This window comes from Cygnus atratus, chromosome 2, assembly GCF_013377495.2.
Source record: "Cygnus atratus isolate AKBS03 ecotype Queensland, Australia chromosome 2, CAtr_DNAZoo_HiC_assembly, whole genome shotgun sequence".
Taxonomy (NCBI): domain Eukaryota; kingdom Metazoa; phylum Chordata; class Aves; order Anseriformes; family Anatidae; genus Cygnus; species Cygnus atratus.
In genome coordinates, this window is record NC_066363.1 from 57780731 (window position 1) to 57803311 (window position 22581).

A 22581-nucleotide genomic window follows, 5' to 3' on the forward strand; every position below is an offset into this window, starting at 1 on the left:
ACCTTGCAGAGAGATTCCTTGTAACTAACTGGGGCAGATAGCGCTAGTTCATTTCACCGTAGGCATGGGGTCCAGTAGGGGGTAGCTGCACAGTTAAAAAGGAATTGGAGTAAGAGACAAAGTAGGGAAAATGTATTCATATCACCTAATTCCAGCTAACCTAAAGTAGTTGCCTATCTAGACATAGGAGATAAAAAAAGAATGGAAACTTGCACGGGATGATTCAAAGCATCTGAATGAGTATTGTGTCTCAAATGGGCTCTGTTTAGCTTGCAGTGTCAGACAGAAGTGCTTGGTGGAAGGACTGTCAGCTCTATTTGCTATATTTTCTAGATGTGATTTTAAGTATTTTTTCATTTAAAAAGATACACTGAAAGTACATATTCTGCATTAAATACTGAAAAGAAGAAGGGTATTTGTCGTCTTATTTCACCCCAGCTTTCCTCTGTTCTGAGAGTTGAGGTTGGAAAACAGCAAACGAGACCAGTTACAGAATGGCAGCATGTAGTGTACTGTAGTATGATAGGTATGTTGCTTTTGTGCTCTGTTATGTTAAACCAGACTTTTTTGTCTGTCCTTCGGAATTTTAAGTCTTCCTCTTGCAATCAAATCTCTGCAGAGTAACTCTTGGGGCATGGAGTGCTTCTTACTGTAACACTAATGGGCCCTTAGCTGTAGTGCTTCAGTGAAGGACTGGGATGAGAATCCGAATAAAATTGAGTAGACTACGGAATGTCTTGCTTGAGACTACCACAGTGGGTTTCTGTCCTCTGAGCATAACTACAGTGAAAGTAATTACTGGTGCTGCAGATAGTTTTTTCAAAGTGCCTGTGAAAGTTAGGAGCAGAAGTCCTATTTAAGCTGATAGGACTTGTGCTGGTAGGTTACCTCCAGAAATAGGTGGATATTTTCTGTCTAAGCAAAACAAGAGAGGAAGATGGTGTTTTTTTCAAAACATCTCAGCTTCAGTAAACCTTAGCTGTGAATCCAGGACAAGATTCTGGTAACACCTGATTGACAGTCCTCATAGGCTGCTGTAGGCATCAGCAATCTTGTGCCTCCTGGACCCTGGCCCTGAAAGAGTCCTCTGCAGAGAGCTGTTGCACGACTAGGAGACCCTGGGGTTTTGGTACGTGAACTGAAAGAATTTTGGAAAGAATGAAACATCTTCAGAAACAGTGCCTGATCACCAGCTGTACTTCCTTGATATCCCATAAAAATTCTAGTGTATATGAGTAATGAGAAGGAAACAGTAGGGCTGTTGATCCACAAAATATTGCCAGCTACACAAGTCATGAAAAAAGGGAGAGAAAAGTGTAAGGAAAAAAAATATTGACCAACTTCTTAAAGTTACTGCAATCTTGGGTGTTATACTGAGTACAGAATGCTGAGACAGAAGTGTTATTTTCAAGTAGCTTGTGTCCTTCTATCAAAATAACTTGTCTCATTAGACCTGTCACTTTAGCATCAAGTAAAAATGAAGGTGTGATGTGAAATGTCCTCAGTTTAAAAAAAATAAATCACATTAAGTGTGGCTATTCCAGGCTAAAATCATCCCAGGTGTAACTTCTCTTGACCTCAAGAAAAAGCGGTTGCAGATAATTAGCCTTTGGTTTATTACAGACTTGTATGAAATCTATTTTTACTGACATACTTTGAAAAGAACTATTTCGATCAGTGCAAGTTTGCATGAACTTCCTTCCCTGTGCTTTGGGAAGGACACTGAAATCTGAATTCCTTGCTTACAGGGGACATTTAGCAGCTTTTACAACTCTTACCATACAAGCATGCAGAGAGTCAATAGTGAGGTACCATAAGCTGAAGATTGCCATGATTTTCTTTTATTATGTTCATTAATGTCGTTAACCAGGCTAGATGTTCCCTTTGTGTTAGGTACAGTCAGCAATACCTTGATTTAGATAGTGCTGTCCTAAAGGATGAAATGTTGGAGAAGGGTGTTATTCAAAATCAGGATATAGAGTAAAATGGCAGAAAATGCTGGTGGTTGGATGAAATGTTGGGTGTACCAGGGAGGGACAAAACAAGTTGAAAAAGAAATTGAAGAGAACAGGTGGCTAAAGGGGAGCAGGTGAAGGAAAACAGACTCATGACAAGTGAAGCTGATATGAAGACACTGAATATGGGAAGGTGAGGTGGATACAGAGAATTGAGAATAGACTATGAATAAGCACAAGGCTGGGAACATCATTCAAATGCATCAAAAGTTCTCTGAATATAGCTGTTACTGTAGCTATTTTTACCAGTGGAAGTGGTACAGCTTTCTTCAGAGTCCTTATCCTAATTGTGGAAAATATGTGGAAGAGTCTGGGCACTGCTTTTCTCAGAGCTGCACATTTTTTGTGTCTAGGAGGTTCCTATAAGGAATACCTGGTTCAGTGGGGCCTTACCTTAACCTTATCACGTATCATACATTTCTCTTTGTATTTCAATGATGTTTGTAACTCCTGGTTTGATTCCTGTTTCTCCCCAGAAATGGCCAGGGAAAAATTTTGAACATACATTAATCTGCAGTACTACTTTGTAAATGCTTTCAAATGTAAATATATCTTTAACAGAAATTACTGTGAGTTGAATGTCTGAAACTATAATAAGTTTGAAAAATAAGGAAGCCCATGTTTTAGTGGCTGAAAAAAAAAAAAAAAAAGCTTTATGAAGAGTAAATGAAAATTCCTGAGATTTTTGAACGTGCTCTTTAAAATCTTTAATAAAAAATTCAATTACATACTTATTATTTATTGGTAGTTCAATGAAGGTGCAAGTGCCAGATTCTGCACCTTGGAAGGGGCAGCCCTGGCTATACGTACAGACTCAAGGGATGAGAGGCTGGAGAGCAGCCTGGCGGAAAAGGATCTGGGGATTCTGGTGGATAGCAAGTTGAATATGAGTCAACAGCATGCCCTGGCGGCCAGAAGGGACAAACATGTCCTGGGATGCATTAGCACGGCGTTGCTCACCAGTTGAGGGAAGGGATTGTCCCTCTCTGCTGTGCACTGGTGCAGCCTCACCTCGAGTACTGTGTGCAGTTTTGGGTGCCACAGTATAAAAATGACATAGAACTATTAGAGAGTGCCCAAAGGAGAGCTATGAAGATGGTGAGGAGCCTAGAGGGCAAGACGTGTGAGGAGCAGCTGAGGCCCCTTGGTTTGTTCAGCCCAGAGCAGAGCAGGCCGAGGGGAGGCCTCATGGTGGCCTCCAGCTCCCTCATGAGGGGAGCGGAGAGGCAGATGCTGAGCTCTGCTCTCTGGGGACAGCGACAGGACCCAAGGGAATGGCATGGAGCTGGGACAGGGGAGGGTCAGGCTGGGTGTTAGGGAAAGGTTCTGCACCCAGAGGGTGGTCGGGCACTGGGACAGGCTCCCCAGGGAGCAGTGGTCACAGCACCGAGCCTGGTGGAGGTCAAGAAGCGTTTGGTCAACGCTCTCAGACTCACGGTCTGATTTTTTGGGTGGTCCTTTGGGGACCCAGGAGTTGGACTTGATGATCCTTGTGGGTCCATTCCAACTCAGGATATTGTGTGATTTATGCCAAGAATTTCAGCAATGTCTAGCGATTGCAAGTGCTTCTGTATTTTTATTTATTTATTTATTTATTTATTTTTTGTCTCCGTAGTAAAGTATTAGGAAAGGGGCAAAATTATTGCAATGCTAAGAAATCACCTGGGTAAAATTGTCTCATGATCAGGATCTGAAAATTGTTTCTTGTTTCTGAAAACATTTCCCTTAAAAGCTATAGTACTCAAACGATCCAGAATTGTCTGCATGTCCTCGCTTGATGGTAGCATGCTAAGTGGCTGTACATTGTAGAGTACTTTGTTCTTGAAATATTGACAGCCAGCTATAAAGAGCAGGAAGTTATGCTCTGAAAAATAAAATTATTTTAAGAATTGGAGTAATATGACAATGTTCTACAGCAATCTGATGAAGTTCCCATCCATGCTGTATTTCTGGAAATGTCAAGGTGCTGTTAAATAACATTTTCAGATATACTACTGGAGAAAGACATATTACAATAGGTTTTTTCCATAGGTTCCATTTAACTTCTAGCAGAGTATTCTTGTATCCAAGTGCTTACTGATAAACACAGCTACAGAATTAAAATATTGGCTAATCCAGTCCTGCTTAGCTGAAGAGGAAGGCTATTACACTTATACGTTATGGTAAGGAAACATGTCCATGTGCATTTTTCAGTCTCTGAAATGGTTGTGACACATTAGTCACTGTACCTTTCTCAAAAGTATTCTGCAAATAAAGGTTGTCCAGGAAAGCTTTAAATCAAACAGAATATCAAGCATTCATTTAAAAATGACCCTGACTGATGTACTAGAATAAACTACCAACATCCTTTTGGAGTGGGCTAACTGAATACTGACTTGTGGGATGTGTAAAGTTGGATAAGCAGACAGTAAGGAGACATGATTGTATCAGTCCTTTCTTTTTTAAAATCTATGAGACTGGGCTGCAAAAACGTCTGTCAATTATGACTTCTTCCCTAAATAGTCTCTTTCATGGACCATTCCTTAAGGAATTTGGAGTCTAGCTATGTCTCCTTACTCAGCTGCCCTACCAGTTATTTCTCTGTAGGCTTAACGTATGAATGTGGAGGAAGTCCAGCAAGATAAAAAGCTTGTTGCTCACCCGAGAGATTTCAGCTCTGTATTTTTGGGGATCTGTATATTGAGATAGCAGAAAGCAGACTTCTACAGCAGCAGTGCAATATACCCAAATCTGAACTTGTTTTAGACTGTCTTCACGTAAATAGTATTTTCTTACACTAAATCTATTGTGAGTGCTATCCGTAAATCGAGGTGGGTGTTTTTGGCTTTGTTGCTTCAAATTTCCATCTCTAGCAACTTCAATTGTTGTAAAAGATACTGGATTTTAAATAGTATCTTGACTGTGAGGAAACTTTCCTGTCAAATTCAGCCTACTGTTTTGTGAATATGCTGCTAATGAATGAATTGTTAGCACCTGGAGGTGGCTGCAAATTACAAAATACTTCCTGAGTAATCAAGTAAGGAAAGGTGTTAATTTGTATCATGAATTTCAGTCATCTGTCTTGAAATGCCGCATGCTTCCATGCATTTTATGATGCTTTTGTCTTCAGTATAATTGTTGACTGATATTTTGAGTGTCATCTGTTGAGGTCCAAAAGCTGCATATATAAATGTAAATACAAACAGCAAAGTAAGGCTCAGGCAAATACACCAAGCAAAAGGTAACAGATCAGTTAGAACAGCTTGAATGTCTCAGAGCAAAGAACAGGGTCCTGGAGTTTGACAACAGGAGGGAAATAACCTTATTTTCCCTGGTACCATTTTTTCTTCTCCATGATTGATGCCTTTTCCTCCATTGTCTTTAGTGATTGAACTAAACATCTGGAATTATTGGTATGAACCACCATTCACTTGCCCTCTTACCTGTCAGCAATGAACTTGCCTTGTTGGCATATGCTGAACTTTTTTCTCACCTTTTATTTTTATTTCTTGTTGAACTTGTAATATATCTCAAATTTGTACTAGGCCCAGAATTGGCAGCTGGCATAAAGCTTCAGTGAATTTAGAGCAGCCTCTATTAATAAATAGGAGAATGTTCATAAAAATGGTGATTGGGATGTCACATGGACTTGTTTGCTTTATTGCAGTTTCCAGCAGGCATCGAGAGGAGTAGTAACTCTTACCGTTGGCCTCAGCTAAACTACTCTGTTTTCCCCAGAGTAATATTAGCCTCCTGATAAGTCAACAATGAAGTTCATTTTTCCGAATTTGAATTAGAAGACCAATGAAATTTCTAGTTTGTATCTGGTAACTTAAATGTGCTGTTCAGCACCGACTGAGGTAGTTTTAAACAACATTTTCTTACAGTGGTGTACCTGATGCTGGACTGCCTGCAGTGAGCTAACGTCCTTCAACTGCAGCAATCCGAGGGCAGTTATTTCAAGTGTTCTTGAGGGTAGGGGACCTAGGTTGTATTACAGGAACAAGAAAATTTGGCCTTGATTAGGGTTGGCTAGCACCATGCTTTCAGGTTGGAAACTAAATAATATCATTCTTAGGACCTGCAGCAGTTTTGCAGTAGCTGAGATTTTGGACACAGTTTCACCAGAGTTTCACCAGACCAAGCTTTGCCCGTTACTCAGTGTATAACCTTGACCTCTACCAGTTTTCAGTGATGAGCTAAAGGTTTACAGTTCTCTTCACAAAACTCAGCTTAAAAGCCCAGAGATACGGTACACTTCTCTCATCTGTGACATGTATATTGTTAGTGCCTTTCCAGCTCAGAATCAGATCTCTCAAGAGGTAGTCCAAGTGTATGGATGTTTTGAAAAGTAGCTATTATTGATTTCTGCAAACTTTTAGATACTTCTTGGCAAAAGTGAGAGCTGGATCTTCCCAGCCTTTTGCACAATTCAAGTTCCCTCATCGTAGTAGTAGCTGTGATAGAATGAGGTCTTCAGGTGTCTCAAATTTTACATAAGACAGCATTTTTTGTTGATTTTAACTCTCTGCAAATCCACCAACAGGAAGTTCTGAGATCTAAAAGGAATTTTTGTTTGTTTAATGAATTTGAGATTTTTTTTTGAAAATTGAAAAAAAAAAAGAGTAATTAAGATCCCCCTCTGTGATGCTTTGAAAAGCTAAACCCTGCTGAGCATAAGTTCAAAGTAACAGAACAATAGAGAATTGCTTTGAAGTACTAGTGAAAAGCATAACAGATGATTACAGCAGAAGAAAAAAAACAGGAGGTTATTACAGTGCTTTTTTCTATTGAGCTGGGATGCAAATCCCATTAGGGGACTTCTATTGTCAAAAGTTTTCTTATATAAAAGCCTTTGATAGCATCATACTATATATCCTATTACCATGTTTCCCAGAGGACAGCTGAAAGAAGGAGCTTTGGAAAGTAATGTCAGGAGGATGCTTTAGAGCACCCCAAGCAAAAAGCGAGACATAAGGCAATAGAAAAAAAGACCATTAATAGCTCACTTTCTTAGTGATTCAACAAGAGGAATGGTCCTGGCAATGAACGCAGGGACTAGGGGCGAATGCAAGAGGTTAGCATAAGTAAGACGCGTGACAGAAAAGAGAAGGTTCCTAACCCCATAAAAGAAACACTTGTTTTTTCACTGCCTCAAGCTACACAGTGAAAAGTGTTTAAAAAGATGTGTTCTCTGGGAGTCACTGCAGGGCAAAAGTGTTATTTTCATAGCTAGAGCTTAGTGTGAATCCACTACTAGGCGGAAGATATAAGATCTTGTAAAAGTTTGAAGTTTTCGAGGGTTGCTGATGTCAGACTTCTCTCTGTTTACAATGGCCTTTGGATCAAACTGTTGTTTTATAGTCTGTCTTTCTTCTGTTATTCCAGAGTTGCTTCAGGGCAGACAAAAGTTGTTGTTTTTTTTTTTTTTTAAAAAAAAAAAGCCTCCCTCAGACAAACTGTACCACCTCACCATTAGCTTTGGCCCAGCTGTTTTATTTAAATGATGATTTCTTTTTAAGTGCATCTCCTCATTTTATGTTATCTAAATATGGTTATGTTTTCAGCCCTTTAATTTCAAGAGTTTTGATTACTTTATTACCATGATAATAAGAACAAGCAAGTTGGACAGTGAACAGTTTAGCTCTTCAGTACTAAGTTGAGACTATGATCGTACTTATTGCATACAGGGCTGATGGAATATGCAGCCTGCACTGTCTTCAGTGCCTGAAGGGACATCAGTAGTTGGAGAAGATGCATGTTGGATTGCTCTTTTTCTTATCTAAATGGTTTACGTGCTGGTTTGTGCTCACACACAGTATCAGATATTAAATTGAACTTTAAAATCATGCAAGTCAGAAAATAGCTTTTCAGTTCTACTCATTGTCTCTGCTCTTTTGTACAGGTAGGCTGTTTTGTTAGATTATAGCAGTACATAAATGTGATAAGGTGATGCTAAAAATAGTACATGCATCTACACTTTGAAAACAGCATAGGGTTTTTTTGTAATATGCAATTGTTTAGATATTATATGCTAAGTTGTGTGGCAAGCTAACTTCTAAAATGTTGGTCTTGTGTCAAAGGCAGCTGCTGTATGGTATAGAGCATGGATGCTCAGTTGTTTGCCTTCTCCTTATTATTAGAACGTTGGAGTTTTTTTCAGTCTTGGTTCTTTCTGATTGCACCACAGATTTGTTTATGGAAATGCATGAAGCGCTATTTGACCGACTTTGATTTGGTTTCATGTATTTATAGCAGCCAAAAATTTAAAAATGTCAAAATGGGACTGGTATTGTGGCAATTAGCAGCTTTCCTCTCCCAAGTTCACAATTCCGTATTGAATACACTGAAGAGAGATGGTGACATATGGTAGTCTGACTTAGTTTCGTTGACAGTGAATCACATTGGATTGGAAAGAAAAGAATGCCATAGATTTCTCATTCTGGAAAATCTTATTGGTCTCAGAAATAGCAGGCACAACCCATAATTTTTAGAAGTGTTTTATCATCATCTTCCATTGTTGGAAGTTTTATGACTTGGAGCATGATGTAACGGCTCTTGATATCAATATTCCTTCAGTTACTTTGAGTTAATTTGGTTCACACCTTCACAAAAATCTTGCTGGAGGGTGAGCCCTTCACAAAAATCTTGCTTTAGAGATAGCCCGCTCCTGTGTTTGCTGAAAATCAGTTTGAACATTAACTCAGACGTGCTAGATAAGGTATTAACATCATGAGAATGAATGTTGGTTCAGTGTAAGCTGAACTAGCACTGAAGTAATTCAGGGCTGTAGAGTATGAATATTATCCAATTTGAATTTCTTTCCAAAAATTCCAAATCTTCCAAACTTCAACCTGCTACTGCCGGTGTTCAGAGCCCAGGCTCTGACTCCATGGGACTTCTGTTTCTAGCAGTCTAGGCTTTTTGCTTAAGTCTGAACATGCACTTGTCTTTCAACTTTGCAAAGTGCATGGAATACTACAGTAGTTCCTGGCTTCCAGTAGTCTGTACTGTTAGTTTGCTTTGTGTTTGTGAAGTGTAAGAAGATACGAATAGTAGATAGTTGGGTCAGACTAGATGATAAAGTCTGGAACATCCCTCTAGAAACGTGTTTAATTCAAAGAGGGATGGAGGAGGAACTGATTTGACTTTGCAAATCTTTGAAAAGGCCCTCATATTTTGAAGATAAAGAAATGGAGAGGCTCAGAATGCCTCTACGCTGCGTTATTTGGCATGACTGCAAGCAAACAGCAGGACGAAGCTGCAGTACAGCAGTGCAAAATCTGCAAGTTTAAAAAAGTTAGAAGCCAGGAGAATAACTTACTAGGAAGGCCTACATTGTAGAAGTATTGAAATGATCTCTCTCCAATTTTCATAGCTGTTTTTGCTTCAGTTAAGGAAATTTTTCTCATGTTCCTTTCAGAAGATAGTAAGGCTGAATAATAGAATTGTTGGTTTCATAACGTGTGGAAAATAGCAAACTCTATGATAGATATGACATTTTAGGAAGCCTCCGTGGTTATTCAGACTCAGATGTTTTCACTTCTAAAATGATGTGAAGTAGTTAGGGATAAGGAATGTGATTTTTTAATGAGATTTCTAGAGAAATTGATTAGTATTGGTAAATAGTTGTCAAGAAGTCACAATGTTTAGTCATTACCAAGTGCTCTGACCTGAGAGTGACACAGGTCACATGTCAGCTCTGTTTAGCTGAGCTCTGTAATCCTTTTGACGAATGCATGCAAGGCTGTTATCTGACATCAAAAGGTGTATCTAAATTACAAAAAAGGCTTTAAACCATCTGCAGGAACTTCTGCCTCTTCTGGTGGGAATAACAGTCTCACCAAGAACTGTGGGCCTATGGGAACTTCTAAATATCTTCTAGAGCCACTTGTTTTGGTTTGTTCTACCTTCCTGCCTGCTTTTCATAATTAAAATTTATTTCTTCTTATGCTCCTTGGCTTGTGTCTTAAAGTTGTATAATTGTTTCAAAAGTTACAGTGGGACAAATACATGAGCAAATAGATGGACAGAGAGAAGTGCACCTAACACACAGCACACAGCATCACATGGTCAGGTTAGACAAAGAGGGGTTACAACCAAATTTGATTCCTGGGAGTATCAACATAGTATGGAAGTAGACTGATTCTTCCAGTTTTTATATACTTTGTCCTTGATGTTGCTGTAATATAAATAACTGTGATATTAGCAACTGCTTGGCAAAAGCTGTTATGTTCCATTTTTTGTAAATCCGTCTTTCTCTCTGCTTCCTGAAAGAGAAGAGAAAGCATAGAAGAATGGGTGAAGCACAGTAAATGTCCACTAAAAGTCACACTGACAGGGTTTAAAGTTGCACTTTCCATTCTTTTTAAGAAGTATTTCACTGTAGGGTACCCCAGTGAGATCTCACTTAACTTGGGACATTTAGCTAAAGTTTCTTAGTTTCCGAGGTCAGTTCCAGTCTTTCCCTCTTCAGTCAATGGAAAGAGAAGGAACACCTCCAAAACGTAATTTATCCAACCTTAAGCTCTAAGTTGTCTCTCTGCAGAGCAGCTCAGATGTGAGGTTATTTTCTCTTTAAAGTTGGTTTCCTTGGCCAGTTTACTGCAAAATCACAAGTCAAGTGAATTTGTGCCAGGTCATATCTATAGTTAATCGGTGTTATTTGATCTCATCTGTCTTCTACCTCAACTCTTTGCTGTTATCCACCTCAGATCTTTCCTTTCTGTTTAGCCACAGAGGAAGGACAATGAGGTTAAGACTAGAGAATGCAAAGCTATGATTTTGAACTTGCCTTGGCTGGCCATCTTATTTTTTTAGGCCTATGCATCTTTGTCATAGAGCAACACTCTCATTAGAACTTTGAAAAACCCAGATACATAATAACAAGGCATCTGAAGTTGACCTTTTCTCCGGGAGGGAAAATGCTAATGCTTTTGTCAGTGATTTGTGAAGTTTGCTTTCCTCAGTGAATTTAGGATCGGGTTAGTTTTTAAACTTACTTCCAAATCAAGCGTTAAATTTTATTGCTCTTTCTTTAGATCTATAGATTTGAGTGAGCATTAATGCATCAGTCATATTTCATTCGGTGATTATAGTGCTTGATATCCTTTGTATTCACCTTCTAGAAATGCTTTGGCAGCAGAACTGACTATGCAAAAATGTGTAAGAAAGGGTCGGAATAATAAATCCACTATCAATTTGGCTGATGCAGTTCAACATTTTAAGTTTTGTTTGTGACCCACTGTTCATCTCTGGCAATTTGAATATACATATGCAGTGTCCTTTTTCAAAATGTGCAGGACAATAGGTAAGCTCTAGTGTTATTAGTATAGTAAATCTTTGCTGTAAGATGTTTCTCTTATATTGCAAGTATATGCTGCTGCTGTTCTCATTTAGATATTAAATTTAGAGGTGTGCAAAATCTGTTGAAGTTTGCTGCAAGTCTTAACAATTTATTTATTTATTTTTACAAGTGTGCTGTCCTAGTGAGCCCTTCTGGGACTGCTTAAAATAACATGAATAACTGCACATAGAAACTTTGTCCCTGCTGATACTGTAGCATCACATTGTGTAGGGCACTTCTTTATCATGGCAGTGCAGTATTCTGTAGTTGACAACCCATCTCACTAGCCATAAAAGTTGGGGAAATGATCTTGAAGGCACTTTGGGGCAACAAATTTGATTTACATTTTATCCGTCATGTTTGACTATAGTAAAGAAGGATCCAGTTCATTCCAGGCTCCAGAAGAATGGCACAAACATTGCCTTGCAAACTGAAGGCAGCATTAAAGAGAAACTATAAAAGATTTTGTTTGGAATGGTTTGAGGGTATTTTCGAGCCTGATAATCTTCTTCTTATTCCTAGTTCATTTGTGATACTTTACCTAGCATTGTATTATAAATGAACAGTATTGCTATTTCTGTAAATTAGTGTGGTTGTTTGAAGCAACATCATCTCGAGCTTAATATGATGTGTTTTTCTTCATTCGTAGGCACAGTTGTTGGGCCTGTAAAAGAGTAACTTAAATGGACATTCCTTTTTTTACACTGAGACTGCGAGACCACTGCAGACACTTAGGTGGGAGGGAAGATGTGTAAGTTTGTCTTTTGAATTACAGAGAAGGGTAGCACATAATTCTGTGATTAGAGACAAAAGCACTCTTACAGAGGCTGGAGATTTTTTAGCTTTGGTTTGGGAAACAAGTGCATTTCTCCTCTTGGCTCTCCTCCATGTGGAGAGGTCAGAAGTCATTTCAATCTCTGCTCTCTTGGGAGCTATAGTGATGTCTTTTTCTTAGGATTACCTAAGAGCTATTGGCCTTTCCCAGGGGAGTCTAGAAAACCTAGGATATGAACTTGGACGCAGACAGATTCGCATCAAGGCACGGAGTCCTTCTCTGATCTCTCTGTGGAAAAACATTTCCTCTCTGTCCAAATGTGGATGAGCGGGGCCACATGCTTCTGCAAAAGGTACACTTAAAAGATTTTTCAAGATTTAGAGGTCTTTCTTATTCTCACGTTATACTGCATTTTCTGTTTGGGAAACACTTCCAGAATCAGAAGCCTGTTTAGAATCACACTGCAATTACATCCATGTCTGGGATCTTTCTGAAGTGCTAAATGATTCCAGATGCTGAGGAAAACAGTAGAAAGGAGCACCTGGCACCGCAGCCAAGTTTCAAACATACGTCTTCTGAGCAACCAATACTGTGATGACACGAATGTTAAACTGTTTCTCAGATTTCTCCCAGTTCACTCAATATTTGAAAAAAAGTGCTAAAATTTAAAGAGGAAAAAAAGTCCTTAGGTTCATCAGTTAGAACTGAGAAGTAATTATTCATTTGCTTGCCTTAAAACAACTGTTTTTTCAGAATGTACTTTCAGTCTATTGGTAGTGGTGTAGCAAAGTTTTATTTCGTTTAGAAAGGACATTCTGCTTTACATAGAAGCAGATGAGAGAAAAGCTGAGTGGAAAGATTGGTGCACTGTGTTTTCATGGAGAATGCTTTGCGTGTTTGGGTGCTCTGAGGGAAACATAGTACTGTACTCAAACATAAGCATAAGGAATGCTTTTCCAAAGGAGCCTGGAGGAGTTGTTCCCACATTCCATTTAAAACTTTCATCACCTTTGGTTCTTCAGTAAAATGCTGCCAGAATCATGTGAAAATACACGTTCATCTAACAGACATACCTAGATCCTTTTCTCCTCGTTAACAAGTGAAAGTTGTGAAGAGATCCTGTCATGCTAAGATGGGAGTATCCATAACAAGCAACTCTTCTTTTTGTGCTTGGCAATTGTTAAGAACCGTTCAAGCAATAACACTCAGCATAGTTTATGCCTCCAAAGCTTACCTTGAGACTTTGGGTGTGATAAGGCAGGAGGCCAAAGCTTTCATCAGCTGTGAAGTGTGTATATGGCTATGTGGCAATGCACACTGAACGCTGTCATCTTTTTGCGTGTGATTTATTAATGTTTAGAGAATAATGGCACATAAATCTTCTTTGAGCTCTTGTTGGCAAAACACTCAAGTATTGAAACCATCGGTTATCTTTTCTGCGACTTCATTAAAACTTGGCTCAGTGCCTATCTCCTTAAAGTAGGATGGAATATGGGTGATGAGCTGGCATACCCTTCTGGATGATAGTTTGCTTAGGAGAAAGAACAAAACACAAACCTACAACGTAATAGATTCTTAGGTTTTAATGAAAAAAGCTCAAAGAGACAAACCCCCAAACAGCAATACTTTCACAAGTAACACTTCCCATGAACAAGCATTCTTTAAAGGAATGCAATAAAATGAATTCCGAACTTAAGGAGCCATTTTTCAATCTCTTTTTTTTATCTGCCAAGTTGCAGTTGGAATGTAATCTATTAAAGTTCTAAATGAGTGTGAATTCCAGTTCATTGCCCACTGATATTATTTAGGCCATAAGACTTGTGAAATAGATTTTATTGACACGTTTGAAAGTTAACTCTCTCCTACACTCCTACGCAGAGGGTATCTGCTGAAAGTGCAGGCTGACACACTTACCTTGTCAAACTCTGCAATGTTAAATCTTCAGAAATATAAGTAAATATTGATGTCTTGGGCTGCAAATAAATTACATTTGTCTCACTCAGAATCTTAATGCTTTTCAGTAGATTCACAAGGCAGTAAGTAATAAATTCATGTATAATACCAAGACACTTTTTCAGATGTTTTATATTTTCATGGGCAGTCACAGACACTTAAGACAGAAATCCTAATCCTACTGCTGTCAAAAGAATTTGTTTCATTGACTTTGGTCAGAGTTTCAGAAAGAAGTGTTATCCTCAAATACCTTTCCTGCCTATGCTAGTCAACCTCATCACAGTGCAGAGCAGTGGAAGTCTGAGTGAAGGTCGCCATTCCCCATGAAAAGAAGGGAGAAGTCTCCAATAGGATGAGCTGTCCCTACTAAATTAATACGACACTTCCCCCCCACCCCCCCATGCTGTAGTGAAAAGCAGATATGGACAACTACTTCAGCTGCTTCCCGTTCTTTATCTGAAAGTAACGTTTTTATAAGGAGCTCCTAAAAGAGTAATAAATTCTGATTTGCTGAAAGCCATCTGGTTAATGGATTGCTTTAGCACTATTTATAATAGCAGCTATCTATGTAATTAACAGTTATAAAACATACTGCTTATGTCTATGAGATGCATATTGCCATTGTTTATTAACCCTTTGTAAAGGCTGTATGTTGCATTCTGAAGTCCAGATTTTGTTTTAAGAAGGCAAGAGTTACCAATTATAAATATATATATATATATATTATTTTTTTGCTGTTAGTGCTTTGCTCTGCAAGGCTTCTCCTTTGACTTCAGATCTGGTGGTTGATGTTACATGTTAAATTCAGAGCTTCATGAGGCCAGATGTGGTGATACTACCTGAGTTTGGTCAGCCTGAGGAACGTGTTCCTTCTCAGACTGTATGAGCGTGAACTACATCCTCTGTTCAATTCAAAGGCAAGGCACATTACGGTATATATACACGCACCCAGTACTCTGTCCTGATGTCTGTATTGACTTCAGATGTATGGGACTGAGTTTCAGGTAGAATTTGGCAGGCTTTCAACCAATTCCAGCCTCAGCCCTTCTGCTTGTTTTGGCAGCTCCTCAGACTGACATGGCAGAGCCAACCACAGGGTTGGTGCTGTTAGGAGCTGTCAGAGAGCTGCCACTGAAAGGTAAACTGTTTGTGAGCATCTGTCATTTGTTGTGCTGACTCACTAAGCCACTTTTCTGAGATGCTGAGCTGGACTGCTGTGGCTGGGCTTTGACTTAGACAGGTTCACCTGGAGCAAAACTGCTTCCATACCTTCAGAAGCAAAGTGATAAGGATACAAAGGTGCCACATGTTTATGTCTTCCTCAGGTGGTTTCAGACCAATGTCTAAGAGAGGAAATACTATATCTTAGTTCCTTGGGCTGGATCCTCGTCGTGGCTCTCAGAAGTCACATGCTACTTGAGACAATTTTCCTAAGTGTTTCTTTAAAAGTCTCCCAACGACCCAGCAAAATAAAAATGCTTAGTTGATCTCGTGTAAAAAGAAAAAGACTGCAAGCACATAGCAATTTCAGAGAAGCTGGCAGGAATTTTTAATGTGACTGGAAATGTCTGAGTGACAAATTAGTAATAAAAATGTCACTAATTAGACTGTAGTAGAATCTTGATAATCAAAACTACTTGGGTGAGACTAAATATATTCAGATGACGGGGAGTTCAAGATAATGGGAATCAGCTGAACAGAGAGGCAAGCTGGCAGCTCGTTACAAAGAGAGGCTTAGAGAGCTGGTGGGTGTTTTGAATAAACAAGCACCTAACATAATTTGCAGAACATAGTGCAAAAGTAGTAATGAAAGGACAGCTGGATCAAGTATTTTAAATAATAGGAAAACATCAGCTCACTTGAGTGAAGGAGGACAGAGGCAGTGCTAGAACTTCTCTCTGCATTTTTATTTAGGGAAGTAAGCATAGGAAGTCTGGCTTCAACCGACTGAATGCTGATCACCAGCCCAAGTTCTTGACACAGGATGTCAATACGAGTTGAGTGTGCAATAGGATCAAGTGCCTCATGAAGAGGGTTAGGGCTAGCCTCTTTCCTCAGGTAACAGGCTAGTGGTGTGGTAGGAACTGGTGACGCATTCTGGGGAAAGGGAGAAGCTGCGAGGCTTTCTTTATCCTTGGGGTAGCTGGGTTAATAAATGCAGTTCAGTAGCAGGTACACTGAAAATGCTAGAGGTTGCCCTTTGCAAGAGGGTGGATGTTTGAGAGAGTAGGGACAGGATGTCCTTGGATGGAATGTTAGTATCAGCTCTTGTGTGAGGAAGACAAGCCTTTGCTCTTTGACGGGGGAGTATCTGTAAGCAAGAGCTTTTTTGGTTCATTGGTTGGTAAGTTGAACTGACTTACAGGGATACTGCGATCCTTTAAATTGTTTTTATTTTGCTGGTTCCAATGCTGCATTTATGTCATTCTTCTTGTCCTTTCTCAGGGGGAATTGTGGAGAAGTAGTGCACTAAGTTCCTTTTCCATGTGTAGCCAACTTATAGTATGAGGTGAAAGTGCCTTTTGTATAGAAAAGAAAACAAGCATGGGGAATAGGGTTATAGAAATTGTAGGATAAAATGATTCTGCTGTGTGTGAAAAGAAATTGGCTGAAAATAGCCTTATTCTGTTTTCAAAATAAAAAGTTTATTCATTGCTGATCCTGCCTTATTACACAGTAGCTAGACTAAACACAAGCATTTCACTTTGTCTTTCCCAACTTCGTATTCTAATTAATGTGATGTGGGGTTACTGAGCTGTCCCTTAACATGGTGCCGTAAGATCATTTGTGACAATTGCAGTTGGGAAGCACATTACTGCTACAGAAGCACTGATGTAGCAGTTCTTGAAAACATCACTCTTCCCCACCATTTGATTTGAGGCACCTGCGTGAGCTAGGCAGCGGTCCTGCAGGGAAGGAAGAGACACAGGCTCTTCCAAAAGGTGAGCTGGAGTGCCTACACTAAAGTCCTGACCCGAATCGCCCTCTTGAGTAGTCTTCCGTCTTGTCCCTCTGATTACTACGCGGAGATTTTTAGGGTCAGTTAGGAGGGACGAATGAAGATCTGTAGGCCTATTTGAACCTTTATTGCCCTTGATACTTCTGAGCTCAGTGTCTTTTTGCTTGTCTTCTATACAGCATGTAGGAGCTTGCCAAAGCATCCATTTTCTGACACCCCCTGCTTGCCCTCAGTAGAGAGCTCAGCCTGGTTTCTGATGATACAGCTCTTCATTGCACAGGGCCTGTGGGGAATGACCACCACCCATTTCTTCTCATCCTGCTTCATAAATAGTTAATATCTGGATATTTCAGGCTTCCCCTGGAGAACCTTGCATTCACTCACCAAGAGTGTACTCGCAAACGGGTATCATGCATTAGCAATCAAGGGATGCTTACACCAGGGGTGGCCGTGCCTTCTGCTAAAGGTCAGAACCTCATACCTTCATTGATAATTGGAGAACAAGATGTGATGCTTATTTAAGTGGATTTATCGGGAATGTAGTCAGCTTTTCAACTAGCTAGTAGCTTCTCAATCACTGTGTCAGCGTGAGGGGTATTTGTGGCTATAGATGCCAGTTTTAGTTCCGGCTTTAAGATAATGTATAATCCCTCTGGAAAGAGTCACAGTCTTGCTTCCAAAAATAAACAAGTATTCCATTGGGAAATCAGGAGTAGAGTAATTGGGCTGCTATAGTTATCTTGTTGCAGTTTATGCTGCTTCTGTATGTAACCATAATTATTCACGGATTCGGGTCTGTGTTACCTGCATGATGAAGGAAGTGGACATAGGGGATTATTTCTGCACCTAGACTAACTCAGGAAAATGTTAAATAAGCTTGTCTGATGCTGACATCCCATTTTACAGGGGAAAACAGTGCTGGAGATTATGAAAGGCAAGGCTTGTTGAGTTAAGGGTTGCTCATGCCAAAAGTTTGCTGTGAGTTAACAGATCAATTTAACACTTCAGTTCCCTGTTGCACCAGTGTTGCAATTAAAGAATCAGTTGCAGCTTTTTTGGCAGCTGAGATGACTGCAGCAGCTTGTGAGCTGGAATGCTTTTCTGCTAGCAAATGGACTCCCTGTGCAGGTATTTAACATAACATCTCATATCGCTGCATTTGTAACAAGTGCCTTAGTGAAGGGTGTATACAGGACAGCCCAAATGCTTTTCCATACATTATAATAAGGAATGCAATAATTTCCTGGAAATTTCTAACTTTAAAAATAATTTGTCTCCTTACAAAGTCAGTGGTGCTCTGAGCTACCTAGTAGTAAGAAATCATATCTTCTAGTGGATAGAAGTGTACAGTTTTAATCTATTGTTTCCTTCAGGTCAGGGTTGTGGCGGGGTAGCACAAGATAGCTTCTCTGTATACCAGAAATCCTCATCATATCCACATGTTACAGTCATCTTGTGTTAGCAACTTTCTCAAGTGCTGCTTCAATGGGTCTAAGTCATTTCCATTGCTAAGCAAATTCCAGCCATGAGAGATTTCTGTCTTCTAAATATTCAAGCCATGAAAAAATAAGGAAATGGATAAGAATCACACACAATCCAAGAATCACAAGGTGCTTCCCTTTTAATGATGATGCAAAGTTTCCCTGACCTGGAAAAGCTAATAATTTAGATATTTGTTGTATTTTGGCTGATGGTTGCTTAATGTCAAAGATAAACTTAAGTAATGAAAAGTCACTAGTTAATACATTAAAAAGATTCTTAATAACATCAAATGAAAGTTGCTATCTAGGACAGGCTAAAGATAACAGAAACAGGAAGCAAATGAGCAGGTTAAGGAACCGAGCTGATTTATTTACAGGTACTGGGCCTTCTCCTTAGTTGAGCATGCCATTAGTGGATGCCCGTGTGAAATTAGAAGGATGACTGGCAGCAAGGGTATTTTTGGTGTAGTGCATAACACTCTGATACACGTCTGCTACAGAAAATGAAAGAAGATAAATAAGGTATCTTCACAGAGCTGTCTGTCCAGAAACAGAACTGTGAATAACAAAGCTTTGGACTGTTCTGGTTGCGGCGTAGTATAAACCCTTTGCTACAGTCTCCCCAGAACCACACCACAGTTCATGTTTTCACAAAAACTACACCCTCACATCCTGAATTTAGTCAAGGTACTGTATATTTGCATGAGCAAAGGTGCATGTGCTTCAAGGCAGGAGGGGTGTTGGAGTTCTTTGTTCCAGTTCATATTAACTACTGCAGATTAATAAAATAGCCTGTCTGTTGCTTCTACACCTGTGTGAAGTTGTATTCTGTAAGAGATGTCATCGTGCTGTCTGTTTTTCTTCAAAAATACGTTTCAGACTGGCTGACCAATACATATAGATATGAGAGAGGGATAGAAGTATCATAAATAGTAGGGTGCAGTACACTTTGCTGAATATACGTAACTAGTTGAAAGATAACTAATGATCCCTCTAGTTCCTGACCTAAGTTCTTACTGAAATTGCAGTATAAACCTACTATTAAACATCAGAAAGCCCACCTAGTGCAAAACAGTAAGATTGTAAGCCACAGAAAAGAGATTTGGGGAATTTTGTTACTTAAGAGAATTACCAGTGTTGTATGGTTATTTCCCCTCCCTGCTCATCTCTGTAACAGTAAACTACAAGCCCCTCTTTTCAGGTGCAATACATGTTCACAACAGTATTGATTACAGTAAACAAAGCAGAGCTGTGATGGCTAACACTCCTTTATAAAGATGGGATAGAAATCAATGTGTGCTAAGTGCAAGTGGATAGAGAGAGTGGCAGAAGAAAGGAATTGTTTTTTGTTGTTGCTTTTTTTCTAAGCTACTTAGAAGCACTGCTCCCAGTATAAAGATAGAACATAGCTTCTTTTTTATTTTTTTTAATGAAGTTTCACTTGACCCGACTAATGGCAAGAAAAAATCCCTAACAATTATGTGCATGTTCTCTTTAGAAGTAAAAGAAGGAAGAGATCTCTGTTTCCGAAATGGAATGGCAAGCTTCCTTCTAAAAGCTTTTTAATCTAAAAGAAGACTGACCCATCTTTTAGTGAGTTTTGTGTACACTGATTTTGTTATAATCTCTGACCTCATTAGTGGTTGCAGAAAATAGTTAAAACCCATATCAGAAGGAGATCATAATGGAAGGCAGAGCAAAATAATAGAGTAAAATAATGTAGGCTTTTAGGTATTATTGTACATTATCTGATTTATTCTTCTTTGCTGTATAAATGGCTGCCTTAACAACACAGAACCCTGTAAAAACCTTGTGACAATACCCCTAGTGACTTGTTTTCATTCTAATGCTACAAGCAAAAGTGAGAATTAAAGTCAGAGCCCAAAGAGTGCAGAAGTGAACCCAGTCCTAGCACAGGAAATACTCTGATATGGTGTTAACTGTTTTGCTTTTGTAATTTAACTGAGTATGCCTTCCTAAGAGGAGAGTTGGATTTATTTATTTTTTCCTAAATGAAAAAAAATTACTTTCTTTCATCCATATGAAATCTTGAAAGAAAGCTTTTGTTCTGTCTCCCTTCAGCAATCTAGAAACAAAAGGTAGAGGGAAGACGTTACTCTTTCTTAGTCTTTTTAACTAGTATATATTCTGAGGGCAGAATATTCTTCTAGGAATCCTGATAAGGCTGCAAGGCATTAGCATTTTGGCTACAAATACAGAGAATGCCTGTGTGTTATCTGAGGAACTCTATTCAAAGACTTATTACTTGCTTGTATATGTAAAAAATCAAGCCAGCATAATGAGACAACCTAATTCTGCATAACAGATTGCTGCATTGGTGGGCATTTGATGGGCAGGTCATCCAAGTTTGCTGTTGCTCACTGCAGTGTGGCAGATGAGAATATTTTTTTTTTCATAACAGCTATTGCGTGAAATTCACTATCGTCTATTATTTTAAATGCATTCTAATACTTCCAGACAGTGGCAGAACTTGGCAGAACGTGCATTGTTGGGCCATCTGATGGGATGTTGCACTTGCAAAGCAAGTGATTGTATTCCCTTGGACAGCTCAGATCCACGGAGTATGAGGGAGAAGGGAGTCTGCCTGGATTTGCTGCTGTTCTTGCTTTCAGTGAAAAAGGCTTTGTGTGTTCTAGTATGAAACCTCAGATTAAGAAAAAGGTGGCAGAAAATTGTCCTTTACTAATTTGCTCCACTCTGCTTATAAAAAGCTATCCCATCAAACTGTAGATTTCAGGCAAGGCAGTGAATGCGTAGATGTTCTCTGGGATGATTTCTAAAGACTGTCAAGTACGGATCAGTGATGATTTACAGAATTGAGTGTTTTGCATTGATAATGTTTTGCACTTCTCTTTACTCTGATCTTGCCAGCAGCCAAACCTAGAAAGGGCTGATAATTATTTCTCCTTCTTGAATCTCCATTGTGAGTCTTCCTCACTTAAAAATGATATTAGATCTTCCTTCGCTTATGCAGATTGGGTTTTGAGTATATTGTTGGAAGCAACAGCTGGAAATTGAGCCTCTAAAGAAGTCCTGATTCCAATGGGGTTGGCAAAATTCACTAACAGATATCATAGATCAATATTTATGCAATAGTCAGGCTGTAACTTCTGGGGAAGTTCTGTTTCCTCAAGAAGATTAGGAAGAGAATAATCCTTTTCACGTGTCCACCTTTTCCTGACAGTGGCTAAGCTAGGCAGCAATGCCATAGTTAAACAGCCCGTACCTGATGCCGTGAGTGAAAGAGCCCACTAGCTAGCCACCAGCTCTCCAAGAGGTGATATTTGTGCCTTAGTGCTAGAAACATTACTGAATCATGAGAGGAAGTCCTCTGCTTATAATATATGGTGATACAGAAACTGGCTAGCAAGATTGTAGTAGATTTGGGCTTTGTGGAAGGTTCTTTTTAGACTCACTGTCTTAATGTTTACCACCTAACTTTGCTGACATTACTACATTGATATCAAGACCCTATCACAACTTCCAGATTCAAGACCATAGGAAACCTAATGAAGAAATAACTAGTTTGGATTGCGACCTTTCTCCACAGACAGCAGAGAGCTGCTGCAGCATTGTAAATTTTCAGTTGTGAGCTTTTTGTGCAGTAAAACATCTACAGCATTTTGCCTAGAGTTAAAGGATCTGAAAGTGGGGTATAAATCAATTAAGTGTCCCCTTTCTCTGGTACTGCAGAAGAGACAGAATCACAGAATCACCTAGGTTGGAAGAGACCTCCAAGATCACCTAGTCCAACCTCTGACCTAACACTAACAAGTCCTCCACTAACCCATATCACTAAGCTCTACATCTAAATGTCTTCTAAAGACCTCCAGGGATGGTGACTCAACCACTTCCCTGGGCAGCCCATTCCAATGCCTAACAGCCCTTTCAGTAAAGAAGTTCTTCTTAATATCCAACCTACCCCCACCCCCCATGCAACTTTAGCCCATTCCCCCCAAAAAAGAAGCACTCACAGAACCCCTGAGAATTGGCAACAGAGCTGTTTATTGCCAGGACATCTTGCAGGTAAGCCTGCAGGATGTCCGTGGTGG

General features: G+C 39.4%; 1 protein-coding gene across 15 annotated transcripts in view; it reads left to right on the forward strand.

The window, feature by feature from the left end:
* The window catches only part of TPK1 (thiamin pyrophosphokinase 1), a 322063-nt gene that overhangs the window by 60314 nt on the left and 239168 nt on the right, over positions 1 to 22581 (forward strand). The window lies entirely within an intron of this gene.